Raw genomic sequence first — 13,002 nt, 5'->3', positions numbered from 1 at the left:
TAGAAGGACACTTACTCGCCCGCCAGACTGTACGTCTGGCTTTGAGGGTGTGAAGCGCGCAACGTTATCGCCACTGGACCTCTCCTCCGTTCCTTGGTTCGTCTGTCTGTCCTCCCCGTCTCTGCTGCTACTGCGCCGTCTGCTCACCGTCCGCTGCTGGTGGCTTGGTACGTGCCGCGATCACTGTATTCCCCACCTCTGCTCCGTGGTATGTCTGCTCCTCCTGTGCACAACCGTCCCTTCTGGCTGTCACTTCCACACTGCCCTGTATGCCTGTCTCTCCCTGTCCAAGTGGCTCGCGCTCACTTTTGAATAAGGTGGGCCACACCCTACTCCGCCCTCATTCGCTCTGCCACCAGCGTGACCTGGGGACATTGGCCGTCCGCTGTCACAAGGCCAATGTCACACAGCCTATAGGGGAGTCCAATGTCAAGTGGCTCGGGGACCGGGGGGAAATACATTGTCAACCATAAAACATGCAGTGCAGAAATATAGTTAAGAGAATGATGTTTTTAAGTGCGTAATACAGGTTTTTCATCATCAATAAAAAATGTTACAATTTGGTTTCACCCCCCTGCTTTGACCCTGTCACACCTACATGAGAAATGTGACAAATACTATAGGCTAGCCTACGTTTTACCGTGTCTGGTACCAATACAAAAAAAGAAACTGGTCTGAACTTGTAGATCTGCTACTTTTGCATTAAAACGGCGATGACAAAGGAACACAGGCTTGCACCGCATACAACGCTGCCTGGCCAGGAGTCGGTGCGTTGCTTACCGGCCTGCCTACGACCGATAGACCTCCGCCGCGGAGGCACAAGGGGGCTATTGCCTCCTCCCATGCCCAGGCGGGAACCACTTTGCGCACGTCAAAAGTTATATTCTGAATGAATGCTTTGGTCATGTAAACGAGGAATACTTTTATTCAGGTCCCATGTAAACAGGTGAGTGGATCAGATTCCTCTATTCAGAATGAGTTCATTCGGAATGAATTCATTCTGAATGAATACATGATGGTCCATGTAACTGTGGCCAGTGAAGATGAGTGTATTACTCATTTTAAACTTCATCTGCACACTAAAATATGTATCTGAAAACATTATAGGTTAGAAATAAGCCAGGTAGTAGTAAACGTGCTTCACTGGCCGTCTCTCTCTCACTTGTAAACAAACAGCCTGAAGGGGTGGGACCTTCTGATTGGTTTAGAGTCGTTGAGCCGACGTTTCAGGCTGAACCTTCAAAATAAAATGACCGAAAATGTCACTTCAGTGCTCTTTAGTCCTCTCTCTCTCTCTCTCTCTCTCTCTCTCTCTCTCTCTCTCTCTCTCTCTCTCTCTCTCTCTCTCTCTCTCTAGGTCACACCGCAAAGCAGGAGATCTATTTGGTTCCAAGTGGTGTTTATAAACAAGGTAACAACAGGTACACGTCTAGATACACATTACAGACTCATCTACTATTATATTCCAAGAAGCAACAACATGAAGCCTTCTTACAAAAGCGTCTCTATCACAGTAGATGTGTACATGACCTCAGTAATGATTTGATTTCAGCCCCTCAGTCTACAATACTAGCAGCACTAGTAACCATGAGTCACATTGAGAAAAGCCCATGTTTACAGCTCTGGTGCAGTGGTTCTCAACCTGTGGGTCGAGACCCCCAGGAGGGTCGCCACATGATTTTTATATTTATTTGCATTTATTTATTTATTTGGGGGGGGGGGGGCGGGGGTGAAGTGAAGTGACAATTTAAGGATTTTTAAGGGCTATACTATAAAAGCTGGTCAAACATTGGCCAAATTGTCAAATAATATAAGAAAGAGGCAAAACATTTGAAAATAGCCAATCTACAAGGCGTTGTGAGCTTGTAGATCTGCTATTTTCCACAATATTTATCTGGGGGGTCCCCAGTTCAAATATGATTTCTTTCACGGCCTGAAAAGGTTGAGAACCACTGCTCTAGGGTATCAGAACAGTTTGCAAACACCTCTTATCTCATCCATTGATACACACAGCTGCAAGGCACACTTCTAATTACCAAATACAGTAGTCTCTCTACTACTGTATATTCAACAGTGTGACAGGAGCCTCAGCTCAGATAGTTATCTATCCTCAGCTCAGATAGTTATCTAACCTTTACCTGCCCTCTTAACACTGGTGGGACTTAAAGGGGAAATCCACCCATTTTCAATATTTAACTATGTCATTAATATAGCATAAAGGAGTTGTGTGGAAATAAGAAAAAAGTTCCCCCCTTTCTGTGTTGCCTTGAACTGGAGGATTGATTGTGGGTTTAACATTGCAAATTACAACATGATGACTCATCATGTTGTAATTTGCAATGTTAAACCCAAAATCAATCCTCCAGTTCAAGGCAACACAGAAAGGGGGGAACTTTTTTCTTATTTCCACACAACTCCTTTATGCTATATTAATGACATAGTTAAATATTGAAAATGGGTGGATTTCCCCTTTAAGTAAAAGTATCAATACTGCAATTTAGAAATACTCTGTTACAAGTTAAAGTCCGGAATGAAAAATGCACTTGAGTAAAAGTACAAAAGTATTGGCATCAAAATGTACTTAAAGTTCCAAAAGTAAAAAGCAACGTACTTACAGTACTTAAGTACATGTTTACTTTCCACCACTGCCTCTTAACAACCGATCACTCACTCCATCCATGAACGGCCTAACACTAATTGAGACGTCACAATGTCACACACCTGGGAGCTCAGCTGTCCAGTAATCATTCCCATCCCCTTCCTTTTTAATTTGATGAATGCAAATTGTCCTTTCTTTAATAATGTGTTTCCTCTGCAATGTAAAGCACATTGAATTGACTTGTTGTTCAAACGTACCTTTCCTTGCCCTGCCCTGCTACAACCTAATCTAGTCACTCACCAGAGTCACCAGGCGTTTCCACATGGCGGAGAACTTCTACAACCAGAATACCAGGAATATGGGAACGTCGACACAGTCAGGCTGATAGACCCCTTAACAGACGACGTCATACTGGCTGCGTGCAGCCAGTATGCGCGCAACGAAACCCATTATATCAGGTCTCGTTAGGACGCGTCTCACTAGCCAACACACACAAGAGGGGGTTGGGGTGTGCTGAAACCAGTGCACCCCGAAACAGGTTGGGAATTGATTGCGTGAAACAATCACCTGTGCGTCCAGGCTCAATGTTAGTAAACAAATAATTGGTCTATACATAGACAGATAATGGGAGCCCTCATGTGGCCACTTTGAGTACTACAGTCACAATGTAGAATAAAGCAATAAGCCACTAGAGGTCGAAGTTACAAGTTTCCTAGGGATTTTACTGGGGAAAGGGGAGGCTGTTAATTATGGGCATCACTTCCTGTTGTCAATCATCACATTCATTTGAGTGGTCCGTGTCAGTCAACAATAATGACAGAAATCATAAAGGCTCATATCAGTCTGTCTACTACTTACCCTACAAGATCTGAGATCTCCCTCCACACAGCTGATTCAAATTAATGATCAATGCTCATTATTAAGCGCTGAGGTCACTTAACAAGCATCATCTAATTCCCATGCAGAGGTTCAGGAGTCACAACAGTAACAGCAGTCAGTCAGAATGAAACACAGGACAGGAGTTAAGGCCCGTTCATAGTCCCTAGATGTGTCTTAAACGTGCGTCATGGGGTGAGGGATTCCGTCCGTTCTTTACGGACACATACATGGTTCGCTCACGTTATTTAGGAGAGAGAGATTGCACGTACCCAATGTTGCCATGTCTGCTTATTATAAGCGACTTTGGGCTTATTCTTCTGTATAGTTGCTTGTAAACAAACAAGCAATTTTTTATTGGTGGTTGCGGTTTTATTTGGTCTTGTTTCTAAAGTGTAGTTGCTTATTTGGGCCAATTATTATTTAAACCAGTGATTCTCAAATATATATTGTAGATCTGCTATTTTCATATGTGGCCTAGTCGATTATTTTGGGCTTGTTTTCATAGACCTGGTTACTTATTTCTCTCACAAAATCTGGCAAACGGTTGTGTCACGCTACAATGCTATGAAACTAGCATTGTAGCCCAGTGGTACTACAGGCAAAACGTAGTAAACGTCCGTCGGGCTGACGGTGAATGTCGACTGAACGGACGGAACAACTGGAGCCGTAAGTGACGGAGGGGGAGTAAAAAACGACAACGCAAGGAGCGCCGGCGCTCGTTACGTATTAGGGGTGTGCCGATATATCGTCCCGCGATATATCGCGATACGTTTTCGCGACGATATGTATCGTTTTGGAGAAAAAAAAATATCGTTTTTGAAAAGAAAATTTTTTTTTTTTTTTTTTTTTCTTTTTTTTTTTACAATCATAATAATCAGGCATGCAAACGGCCCCGAAGTGAAAAGAGTGACAACATGTTTTTTTTTCGGGTCAGGTGTCATACTATTTGGATTCAAAACGGCTATTGTAGCTGAAAAGCTACAAGTTTGCATGTCTGAATAATGCAAAAACAGAATTATTTGTTTGCATTTTCTATTTTTCTCCTCCATATATTTTCATAATAAAAAAAGTGCGTATCGTATCGTATCGAAATCGTATCGAAGTTGTGAGCCAAATATCGTATCGTATCGTTTCGTGAAATTAGTGTATCGGCACACCCCTATTACGTATCCTTACGTCCGACTATGAATGATACTTTATTTAGGCTACAGCAGCGTGATCTGATAATAGAGTGACAACAACACTAGCGTTGAGCCCCATCAAATGGAATGCGGAAATGCTTCTCAATGAGATAGTTTCAATGTTTGGACTATAGCAGGCCGCTTTGCAGCAAGATCATAGCGTGTCATAACTCTCTCTCTCTCTCTCTATGGGTCTGGGCTACTGTACAGCTAAGGCCAAGTGTCAAGAGCCATTGATCATTATCTATTGATCACCTTTTTTCCCGTTAGACCCCCCCCCCCCCCCCCCCTTTCCCCTGCTTTGACTCCCCCCTCCCATTGTTTTCAGGCTACATATAGTGTTATTATTGCTTTGACCCTCACCCCCCCCCCCCCATTGTTTGCACATATTGTATTATTTTTTCCCCCTGCTTTTTTTGTTTTGTTTTTGTTTGTACATATAGTGATATTATTTTTTTCCTGTATTTTTTTTGTTGATATTTGAACTGTTGGTGCCACTATACTGTATGACTATGAATTGAATACCAAGGACCTCAATGGAAATGACTTTTTTGAACGGACGGAAGTATTTTAAATGTAACTGTGCTGTTTTACATTTTTGCCTAATAAAATATTCAATCAATCAATTCATTTGAATCAGCTGTGTGGAGGGAGATATTGTAGAGGCAGACTAGGGTCATATTAGTAGGCAGACTAATAAATGGATCACTCAAATGAATTGAATGAATTGAAAAACTTAGTAGCTCAGATCAAGACAAACTGGTCCATCGACCATGAGAGACATGATCACATCTGGGAATGCAGGTATCTGATGGCAGATAATCAATTTTTTTCTCATTTTCTTTCATCCATCCATTGGTTCACGTGCCATTCTTTCTCTCTTGCATCCGAGATACATGATGTGAAACAATAAATGAAGTATATCAAAAGACACAAACAACATTGACTGTGTTTCACCTGAATACATATTTTTTAGATAAATATTAGGATGTTCTTTCTATTTGATAAGCTGAATTAGGTTTACTTTTTTTTTGTTTAATTAACACATTACCTGCCAAACACGGGTATACCCGTTGTTTAAAAATACACCCGTTTGCCGCCAACAACGGTTATATCCATTTTTTATTTTTTTTTTGGTCTTTTTTTTTTTTGAATTTATCCACACAGAACCAGAGATATCGCGATCCAAAGATTTCTAGCTCGATTCACTCCTTGGTTAACTTATTACTTTAAAATCCTGTATCTCGGCTACTGTGTACTTTTTTTTTTTACCATGTAATTTGGGTGAAACATGCTATTTTCAACTGGCTGCAATTATGGAACGGATTACCGCAATCAGATTCTTTTTTTCCACGATTCTACGAGACTCCTGTGTGTGTTTAATGAGGGGATCACCGTGAGGACGGTGATCATGGAAAATATTATGTGACTACTTAAAAAATGGTTGAAAAAGGTTACAAAAAATCTCTGGCAAAATGCTGGCAGTGGGGGATTTAAAAAAAAAACACCCTCTGGCGGGTAAGTTGCACACTCATGGCATGCAGCATATCAAATCAATGACCAATTATAGGTTGAGCACCATACTTTGTGAACTGCTTTCTGTTTTGAGCTATTCTAATGATTCAGGGATAAATTAAACAGTATCCAACCACTTCCATTTCACGTATTTATGACAGTGTATGACTTTTTTATAATGACAAAGTATATAGAATGACCTTTTTATATACTATTTCCATGTCAGTGAAGGAACTGATCTAAGCTAAACGTTTGCATCAACTCCCCCAAGGAACAGACCATGTGTTGTAGTTGGCAGGATTTTACTGAAAAGGTGAAATTGAAAACAGACAATTAGACAAATAATAACAATATTTACAGAAAACCTAGGGTGAGGTTAAGTATACATACTTATTTTCTCTTACAGGAGTAGCAGGTAAATGGGTGGGTAAGCATTTTCTCCTGCTTTTAAGTAACTGTTTGCCTAAATAGAAGAGTGGGCACCTAAACCTCCAGACCTCCCAAAACAAACTGATTCGACTACTTCTTGGCCTAAAGCCAACACGCTTTGCTAGTCTGGGATGGCCCAGGGTAGAAGACATGGTTAAGCAATTAAAAATGGGATTGGTATTTAAGATAGTCAAAGGGGCCGTGCCCTAGTGTTTTCTATTTGTTGATGTACATGACATGTATTATTGTGTTAGGTCACGGTCTGACCGTGTTATTTATTATGCTATGTTAATGAATTGAATACATAGGACCACAAATGGAAACAAGTCCCCAGGACTGTTTTGTGTTATCCTATTAACCTTGATGTCTGACTGTACCTCGTGCTGTTTACATTTCTGACCAATAAAGTATTCAATAAAATAAAATAAAACATTGTGGGCACCTCGATGTAATACTTTACAACTGAAGTAATGTAGACTATAAATGATTTGAACATGCTTGAACCTTTGACATTTAAGGCCAAATATTTCTATTTTTTTTCTAATTGCTACAAACTGGTACAAAACCTGTGACTAGCCAGTCATAAGGCATAAACAACAAGTTGAAGGGTAAATGTAGGACTGATAATGATGCACATAGTGCATGTTCAAATCATGTATAGGCCTACTTTACATTACTTCAGACTATTTTCCAAATTCACAATGCTTAGGTGCCCACTACCATATCCCCATCAGGACACTAAATATAGCCAGTAGCCTACAGGTCTACTCTACACGGGCTATAGCAATGTGTAAGTAGCCTAACTTAGTTAAATACAATTCAATTTACAGCATACGTAAGCCAAATATAATCAATGATTCATTACTAAGGTGTTTAACAAAATATTTGACTTGCTGACAATGCCACAACAGGAGAAACAAAAAATAATCAAATGGGATTTCTGAGCCTGAAACGTGCTATACAAACGTACACTTCCTTGCCCTACAACTTGGCCTAACCACCACCAGTCACCAGGCTTTTCTTACAACCAGAATGAATACCAGTCATGTCAACACAGCCAGGCTGATAGATAGATAGATGGGAACCTCATGTGGTCACTTCGAGTACTACAGTCACAATGTGGAATAATCACAATAGCAGGTCTATGGGTTTAAATGGATGTTTTATAACTTACATGTTTAATTAATATACAATTAAACAGAATACTGTACATTTATATATTATATAAACATCTTTATATATATCTTTTCACAGGTCTTGGAAACATTTCTCTTTGCCAAGAACATTCTCTTTCTGTTATTTCAGAAATACTATGGCTCTTGAATAGTTTATAGAAAGGAATACCAGCACTCACTTAAGTCCTTTTAGGCTATTATTTATTTAGGTCATAGCTCCCCAGCAGCAGCGTCAAATGTAGTGTAATGACAACATACTGATTTTGTGTCACTTATAAAATGACCTTGGTGCCACGCACAGAGCGGTCCGGGTAACAACAAAATAAAATAAGAACGTCACTTTTTTAACAAGAGGGTCACCATAAAGCAGAAAATGCATATACAGAAAAATACATGTACATCGAACAACACAATCCTCATTTGTTTAGCAATAAAGCATCAGTTTTAAAACCTTTGTCTGTGCGAGTCCCTCAGTACCCCTTCATAAAGACAGACTCAGATTTCATTAAAGACTTATACATTTGTAAAACACATCAATAATTCATTGCTCTAAAAAATGAACTCATTTCACTCTAAAGTGGTATACTTTGTCTGTTTTAAACACAACACATTCTATAAGAAACAACCCAGTAAAAGTTCCTCATTTAGACCTTTAGGGGGTTCTGTTTGGAGAGTGTATCCACCATGCCTCTCGTTGCAATAGAAATTTATCACGATCCCCACCTCTTTTTAAGGGCAGTACTGCCTCAATACCCTGAAACCTTAAAGAACAGACTTCATGACCCACCGCATTAAAATGTCTAGCCGCAGGAGATTTTTGATCCTTGTTTCTAATATTACTTTTTTGTTCTGAAATTCTCACTTTAAGTTCTCTTTTGGTTTTACCCACATAACACAGGCCACAAGGCATTTTAGCAGATAAACCACAAACTTAGTTTTACAGGTGATGATGCTTTTAACATTAATCTTTTTTTAAATAATAATTAATTAATTAATATAAACCTTAAACTCCTCCAACTGTTCTACTGACCCAGAGAAAAACAGTTTAGCACCGTTTGATGATTATCATGGTGAACTGAATTACCTCAAATTAATCTACAGAAAAATACACAGTAAGGTTACAAGTAATAACAGCATCAGCCAAATGCCTGGCTTGAAAAGGTTTTTCTTTTTTGTCCCAATAGAAAAAAAGGATCAAGTAACAGTAGTTTTGAAAGTATGAATCTGTTTCTGTGCCGTCATTACAAGGTCATTGGATATCCCCATTTCTCAAATATGCAGGGTAGAATAAGAAAATGGCTGTACAAATAGAACCCTTTTAACCCATGAAGACCTGAAGCCGATTCTACAAATGTCTTCTAAATCCCAACAGTATTCTGAAAATACATATGCTTCTATATCAGTGGTGCTCAAACTTTTTCATGTCAAGGACCCCCAAAATTATATGTATTTGGCCGCCGACCCCCATCTCAAAATATTTTGTTCCAGGGACCCCCAGAAGCAAAGACTTCTGTATTAGGTCAGGCTTGTTCACAAAACCTCATGAGTCATTGAGGGTTGGATATATTTGGGCCCTATCTTGCGTGTCGCCTTACCCCCTTCTCTCTCAACTTTTTTGCCATTTTTTACCATTTTGAAAAACATTTTTAAATAGCCGATCTACAAGCTCACAACTTGTCGATGTAGATCGGCTAGTTGAACTATTCTAAAATGATTTTCAAAATGGTAAAATATGGCTAATACGTTTAGCAGGGGTTGACACTAAGGTCTCAGAGGCACTAGGTCAAGTACAGGTTCTACTTAACCAAAGGTCATGCCCAATTGCCCGAAAAGCAAGAAAACGTCAACTTTATGGTGATGCATCACCACACACCATGGTCAGGGGGCAGTCCACGTCACTCCATTAAGAGGACACAATAAGTATTTCACGTAGATTTGTCTCATGAGTATAGGTTTTGTGTGGCCAAAAAGAATATTCCCTTACTTAAAAGAGTGCTCTGTTTTGTCCTGCGGGTTTTGTTTGTTTGTTTGTTTATTTTTGCAGACTTACGATAACCTGCATATCCTCGGTCGTGTTCTTTCCTTGTTTGCAGTGGTTCAGCAAAAACTAAGGTATGGCAAGGTTAGGGTTGCCAACTCCCAGAGATTTGCAGCAGATTTTTTTTTGGGGGGGGGGGTCAAACCCCCCAAAATGCATAGAAAACTATGCATTATACCTATAACACAATTCAAACAATGGTCTTACACCTGCATTAGGTTACTATACATGATTTCTTTTTTTTCTTTTTTTGGGGAGCCAAGGTATGGCACCTGCAATACCTTGCCATACACAATTGACACCACTGCTTGTTTGCCCCATCTGGATGTTCTGAACCATTTTGCTGTGTCAACCCAAGATGTTCAGAGAGGAATGGGTCCAACTCACACAGACCTGATATCAAGCTTGAACTGGCAGCAGGTCCTTTGAGTCGCACTGTGTCGATGACAAAACGTGCCTTGTCACTTTTCACCTGTTTCCCATTAGCTGTCTCCGTCTCTTCATCGTTTAACACCTTCTCCTCTAGAAGTTTGTCTAGGAGTTTGTAGAGTACGGGAAGTGAAACACTGTCAATTAATCTGCTCCTCACAAGCAACAGTATGTCTTTCGCTGTAAGAGTCGGTGTGCTCTGAACATGGTGTTTTCTTACATCAGGAAAAGTATAGGCTGGAAAGTCTGTTTCCCATGCAGACTCAGAGTCAGAGTTGTTACTTTCTCTTAGAATCAGCCTCACATCCTGAAACTTTCCCTTGAAAGTCACCAAAAATGTTGGCATGCAATTGTGATAGGAGGATTCATCGACATCAAATGTTGTCTTCTTTGGTTCAATTGTGATGGAATCATGTTGAGGGGAAGTAGAGAGGGTATATTCTTGATTTGGGATTAATTTACATGGAGGCCTTTCAATGTAAATCTCTTGTCCGATTGTCTTCCTTCTTTTGTTTATCACTTCATCACGATCAACGGTCCCAGGTAGCAGCAAAACGTTCAGGTGTGACACAGCATTCTCGTCATTAACCGGTGGTGTATAAAACAGTAGGGGTAGGGCACGACATCGCTCTGGCTTCTGCTCATATAGGTTTGACTTAGTGTTCTGGTTAGACTTTGAGCGGTTGAGAAGATCATTATCTGCTATTGCTTAAATGGGAACTCCTATTGTCACAGTTGGTGCAGCAATGTCCCGAAGCACACTATATCCAAAAGGAAAACCCACACAATAATGAACTTTCGACAAACTTTACAACAAATGTATTTTTTATCAATTCTGACATGCTGTAGTACTCATACTCACTCAAAACTTTGTGCAAAGAAATATCCTCCACAGACTCTCTTCTCCTCCAGCAGTCACAAGTGTTAATGGACAGCTCTACATTTTAGCTGCTGGAAAGCCCTGCATGGCAAGGCCCGTTAGAACAAGAATAAAATAATTAAGACAAGTGACGACGTCTTGCTCCAGTCAGCCTTCTTCAGCAGAATCCAGGCTAGCCTTGAGCAACAGCCAGTTTGTTCCTGCCTAGCAGGGCTCTCCCTCTGGCCAATCAACTGAGGCCACGACCAGCAATACTCCCATAGGCTCATCACAGACAAACACAGACAGGTGTACAGATGTAGCCTGGTAAACCCTCCCTCCGGAAATCTCATTTCCATTTGATTTGATGACTTGAGTAAATATACTCTCTCTCTCTCTCTCTCTCTCTCTCTCTCTCTCTCTCTCTCTCTCTCTCTCTCTCTCTCTCTCTCTCTCTCTATATATATATATATATATATATATATAAATACATATAATTGAGCCCAAGGCTGGGAGGCATTCACTCCTTTTGTTAAGAAGACTAAAGGTGTTGGTTATTTTGTTGTGTGAATTCCATGCTGCTAGTTTGCAGCATGGAATTCGCACATAAGTCATAACATCTATTTACCTTCTCATGGACACTATGGTACATACATAAACACCACAAGTATGTCTTTTATAATTATGGCAAAACAAACCTGTAAAAATGTCATGCATCTACAGTGAGAATGTATAAACATGTTCGATCTCAGTGATAACTCAGACATCTTTACATCTTTGACAGCTAATACACCAGATGTTGTTGTGGTTGATGAAGTGTCTGTATTAGAGATAGCCTGCACTTTTGACTCTAGCCTAGAGGAAGCCTTTATGACCAAGATCATCAGAGGACAGGAGGAGACAGGAATTTCCAGCTAAACTAGTTTTTTGTTCGTCTACGTAGCTTCAATAGGTGTGGTTGCCATTAAGGTGAACAGGTACAGTAGACCTAATCCATGTTGATGAGAAAGCATGCCGATGGGACAAAGGAAAAAGACTTCAGTACATGATGAGTAATTCATGAAGGGCACGGCATGATCTAAAGGAATGCAATGACACAATAGTTTGATTCAATGGTGCCTAACTTTGATGAGAGGTGAGGAGGAGGTCTCATGGTGAGGCTGTGGATCAAGGGTTTCCATGGATTATGCTTGTGAGTGTTATTATAATTGAGTTGTTATTGTTATTATTGGACACTTTGAAACACTTTGTCTCAAAAAAAAATGTATAGAAAAAAAAGAAAAAGGTGCCACGGACAGAAAAACGTTTGGTGATGCAGGGCTGCAAGACATACTCATGTCTGAAGTTGGTAACCCCAGAATCGATCAATGGTGTGATCAGTGGTCATCCACAGGAGATGCAGTCTGCACTTTCATATTTTGTCATATGTGTATACTATTTTGCTGCTGTTGCACTGTCTGACAATGTCACACCAACATTTCTCTGTTCATACCTGTGAGTGACACAGAAGGCCTGATCTGGGGGGTGGGTGGGGAGGTTGATGTACAAATGACACATGCTGTGACACACTGTGGTATTTTAATACATATTTTATACCATATTTTGTAATAATTTGCAGCTTTAGTGTATTTATTTTAGTCTAGTCTATTTCTGGCATTATTCCAATCTAGGGGGGCGTGGTAGCATTTTGATTGATTTTCAGCCATTTTGGGCCAAGGTGTGCTGCTTTTTTTTTTTACCTTTGTGATTTTTTTAATGTATGAAACATAAGCTTTTAGCTAAATGTACTATGTGTATGTTTCATTGTGCTGGGTGCCAATCACTTCCGTAGAAGTGTTTTCTTGAACAAATTTGCTACATTTGCATGCTACATCAAATATGAGGATACTAAGCCACCA

The 13,002-nt window shown here is 40.1% G+C and overlaps 1 long non-coding RNA gene across 1 annotated transcript; it reads right to left on the bottom strand.

The window, feature by feature from the left end:
• Window positions 1-7,962: 7,962 nt before the first annotated feature.
• LOC311058308 lies at window positions 7,963-11,350 on the bottom strand. The gene is made up of 2 exons (XR_014602043.1): window positions 11,108-11,350; window positions 7,963-11,006 (listed from the first exon to the last, which is right to left on the bottom strand). It is a non-coding gene; the product is annotated as an uncharacterized lncRNA (long non-coding RNA).
• Between the last annotated feature and the right edge of the window lie 1,652 nt (window positions 11,351-13,002).

Source organism: Gymnoscopelus microlampas, assembly GCF_963454915.1.
Source record: "Gymnoscopelus microlampas genome assembly, chromosome: 13".
NCBI lineage: Eukaryota > Metazoa > Chordata > Actinopteri > Myctophiformes > Myctophidae > Gymnoscopelus > Gymnoscopelus microlampas.
The sequence above is the reverse complement of the archived record's forward strand: the minus strand, read 5'-3'. Positions and strand labels throughout refer to the sequence as shown.